Here is a 4,669-nt window from a genome sequence, read left to right on the forward strand (position 1 = left end):
CTTTTGAAAAATTTTACATTTAGTGTGTTCAAAAGTACTTTTTATTTTTAAAAACTATAAATATAAACACATAATTTTATTAATTTATCAAACAAAAAATAAAAAAATTTAAGCACTTCCTTAAAAGAAATTTACCAAACAAAGCCTAAATATTCGGTCTTCGGTTGTTACTATAGTATGTAATAAATGACCTTGACCTTGACATGTTTTATCATTTATGATATTTTAACCATCAAGCGTTATTTATATTCCGATCTAGAACACACTATAAAATTTCAGGTAATGCTAGCAAGACAAATAAATACAGTCAGAATTTATCTTATTTAGCGTTCATTAATTGTCGCAACAATTAATAAATGCTAAATAAGACAAATTATGATTATTTTTGGTTGATTTTTTTTATTACCAAACATTTTCGAAAATTTCATTCTACCAAGGTGCTCTATATATACACATTAAGTTTTCCTATATATAAAGCAACATACGTTAGTAATTTTTCAGTATTTTCATCATACAGCAACTATTTCCTGATCAAACAAAAATGGTTTCCAAGAATATCTTAGTCATCATGAGCCTCTTGGTCTTGGTGGTTGTTTTCATCCCTTCAGAGGTAGCTGCAAACAATTTTCATGAAACTACCTCTGGCTTAAAAGAAGGTTTGTTTAGGTTTATTTTACAAAAAAAAAAAATCAAATTTATAGATGCATAAGAATTCGGTCTTTTAATTTGCATATGATATGATTTTTCTAATTAAAGAATAAAGTTTTGATATTTTTTATGGTGATTATATATTTAATTTGATAGACCCCAATGTTGAGCCCAGGTTAATATGGTGCCACTTGACTAATAACGTATCTTTGTACAAATATATTTATACCAATACATTGATTTTATTTTCAAATACTAGACTTAATTCTCATAAGATATTGTAAAAAATCTTGTGAATTATCTTAGGCTTTGACGAATTTGAGAACTAGTTGAACTTTTTCCTCCTATGTTGTCAAAGTGTATGTGAAGATGTGATTAATGAAACTGTTTTTATAGGAAGAAAAATTTATATAGTACTCTATTTCATTGTACTTTTTGATTCGCATATATAATTTTTTTTTCTCTCTCCAATCCTAAATAACAAAAACTTAATTATTTAAATATATAAACCGGTCTCTCTTTTTGTCATAATTTGTAAGTAGTTGTGGTAATTATATGTCAAATATATATGTCCTTATGTATCTTTTAAAAGGAATAGCACTCGATAATTTTTTAAACAAAAATTCTTGTTTTTCTACGCAGTTAATAAAGGAGAGGAATCAAAATCAGATCTCAAAATAGATGAGTCAAGCAGGATTGATCAGTCGCAGTGTAAAAAATGCTGTGGCTTCTTGACACCATGGGGTTGTGGCATATGTTGCTAAAGATAACAGTGGTTGGAACCCTATATACAGTGAATAAAGCATACACTCATGTTGTTATGGGAATAAGATTGTATTTGGTGAATTATGTTTCAACAAGTACTTCTATGGTTAATCATCAGTTATAATTTATAATACAAATGAGAATAGCATATGTGTTTTTCTATTATATGAAATTAGCGCACACCATTTTGCGTTTCACCAATATCAATTTTTTTATTTGGCCGACTAATTCACCTATATCGTTTAATGAAGCACAAAGCTGAATAAAAAATGGATAAAGTAAAACAAAAAAAATTTATACATATTAAAAATCAATTATCAAATCAATCACTTTGTATTTATATATATTTATACCTGTTTTATATATTTTTAGAATAATTATGCGGTAAAGATCCCAAAAACTGTCACCAATCGGTCACCTCTATAGAAATATGCATGGAATGATCACACACTAAGTTTATGCAATATAATCATTCTTGATTTAAATTTATAATGAAATTTCGTAAATAATATAGTCAATTTATGTTTACAGAATTATAATCAAAATACAGATAAAAGTATAACATTACAATGGTATGCAGATTTTTTATGTAAGTGAAAGTTTGATTATATTGTTATAAAAATTGTTGACTATTCAGCTATATGCAAAGTTTGATCGATTATTCTATAGTGAAAGATCGATTTAACCATTTTTGAGTGAAAGATCGATTTAACCAATTTTATGGTTGATTATTTTATAGCTTGATTATAAATGTAAATCTAGTTTGATTCTATTATTTATGAAATTTGACTATAAATATGAATAAGTTTTATTATATTAGTTATAAATTTTGATTATATTATTTATAAAGTTTTGTGATAAATGTGAATGTATACTAATTTCCAATTCCAACATGTATATATTGTAATACCAAAAACTGATTGAAGTTTGATTTTTGGTATCCATATAGCCCAATTGCCAGAAACTGTTGATAATTTTCTATTGGAAACATTAATAAGATCTATAGTTGGTATAAAAACATTAAGATGTATATAGAGTACAAAAAGAAGTTTTATTTATAAGTTTTAATTATATTTATGTGATCAACCTAATATCAAATTAAATCAATATAAAATCTAATATTCTAATCAAATCCTAATATATTCTAACTTCTCTACATTATATCTTTTCAATTTAATGATTTTTAAATATAATTTTTTATTGTTAATAAAATATGATTTGGATTCTTTCTTTTTTTTATTTGCAATATTTAATTTATAGTTTCTATGATAATTTGAATCCTAGCGTATTTGTTTTACTTTTAAGATTTTGAGGATAGTTTTAGCGTGTGGACTCTTCATGCTCGAGCTACTAAAAGTTGGCACACCGATCATGATTTTATGTTGATTAAAATTTTAAATTAACTTGCATGGACTAGAATCTTCATGAAACATGGTTAAAGAATTGAAGAAGAAAAGTTTGAGCTGAAAACAATAATCATCTATTTACTAGAAGATGTTGAAAGTTTGAAGATTTTTTAAGAACATTCAAGAGAGTAGTACATCTACAACATTCTACAACATTGAAGAAATTCAAAATCAAATTGAATTGAAATTGGAAGTCAAGCAAATTAGAAGATTATGGAAACTACATGAATACAAGTTGAAAGAAGATTCATGAAGCCAACTCATAAAATAGTAGTCATTACAAAATTGAGTTGTAATTCTTAAATTGTTATTTTAGTAGGAAGCATTGCTTATATAAAGGCACATATACCTTATGTATTGTATGTTCCATGAAATGAAAAAAGATATGATTATGTGAAGTCCTTCTTTGTTCTATTATTTCATATGAGTGTTGGTGAAGTTGAGAGATGAAAAATATGATAGCGTCATTTATATGAGTGATTGATCCTAGGGCCAATTGAAGTGTGGGTATTATACTTACATTTGGTATCAGAGCTGGTTAATCCAGCGCCTGGTGTTTGAGAGTTTGTGAGGTGTGAGAGAGTTCTCACATAGTTGTTTATTCATAGAGTCGGTATGACAAACACTTTCAATATTGTGTGGTCCGGTCCCAAGTTAGATGGGAAACTTGATTATAGTTATTAGGAGACTTTGATGTCTACCCATTTGAAGGCCCAAAACCTATGGAATTTCATTGAACTGGGTTTGCAAGAAGGAGCAGATGCTGCCCAACGGAGGAGAGATCAATTGGCGCTATCTCAAATTCATCAAGGAGTAGATTATACGGTGTTTGGCAAAATAGCAAATGCCAAAAGTGCAAAAGAAGCATGGAACACGTTGAAGCTGTCATACAAAGGCGTAGATAAAGCTCAGAAAGCAAAGCTACAGTCTTTAAGAAGAGAATATGAAAGGTATGAGATGTCTAGCTCAGAAACTGTTGAGCAATATTTTACTTGTGTTACAGATCTTGTCAATAAGATTAGAGTCTATGGAGAAGATATGCCCGATAGCAAAGTAGTGGAAAAAATTCTTCGCACCGTACCAATGAAGTATGACCATGTGGTGACTACGATACTAGAGTCACACAATATGGATACTGGTGCACGAAATTGTGATCATCAATGGTGCCATCAACATGCTACGCTCAATTGCAATCTCAACTCTTTATCACAACTTCGCACAACTAACCAGCAAGTGCACTTGGTCGTCCAAGTAATAAACCTTACGCGAGTAAGGGTCGATCCCACGGAGATTGTTGGTATGAAGCAAGCTATGGTCATCTTGTAAATCTCAGTCAGGCAGATTCAAATGGTTATGAATGATTTATGAATAAAGCATAAAATAAAGATAGAGATACTTATGTAATTCATTGATGAGAATTTCAGATAAGCGTATGGAGATGCTTTGTCCCTTCCGTCTCTCTGCTTTCCTACTGTCTTCATCCAATCCTTCTTACTCCTTTCCATGGCAAGCTGTATGTAGGGTTTCACCATTGTCAATGGCTACAGTCCCGTCCTCTCAGTAAAAATGTTCAACGCGCTCTGTCACAACACGGCTAATCATCTGTCGGTTCTCAATCAGATTGGAATAGAATCCAGTGATTCTTTTGTGTCTGTCACTAACGCCCAACAATCGCGAGTTTGAAACTCATCACAGTCATTCAATCCTTGAATCCTACTCAGAATACCACAGACAAGGTTTAGACCTTCCGGATTCTCTTGAATGCCGCCATCAATTCTAGCTTATACCACGAAGATTCTGATTAAGGAATCCAAGAGATAAAACATTCAAGCCTTGTTTGCTTGTAGAAC

At 30.0% G+C, this 4,669-nt stretch overlaps 1 long non-coding RNA gene across 1 annotated transcript; it reads left to right on the plus strand.

Moving 5' to 3' along the window:
* Positions 1-488: 488 nt before the first annotated feature.
* LOC107480285 (uncharacterized) lies at positions 489-1,588 on the plus strand. Its single transcript, XR_001590433.3, has 2 exons — positions 489-656; positions 1,291-1,588. It is a non-coding gene; the product is annotated as an uncharacterized LOC107480285 (long non-coding RNA).
* Positions 1,589-4,669: the final 3,081 nt, after the last annotated feature.

Source organism: Arachis duranensis, chromosome 1 (assembly GCF_000817695.3).
Source record: "Arachis duranensis cultivar V14167 chromosome 1, aradu.V14167.gnm2.J7QH, whole genome shotgun sequence".
NCBI classification, from domain to species: Eukaryota; Viridiplantae; Streptophyta; class Magnoliopsida; order Fabales; family Fabaceae; genus Arachis; species Arachis duranensis.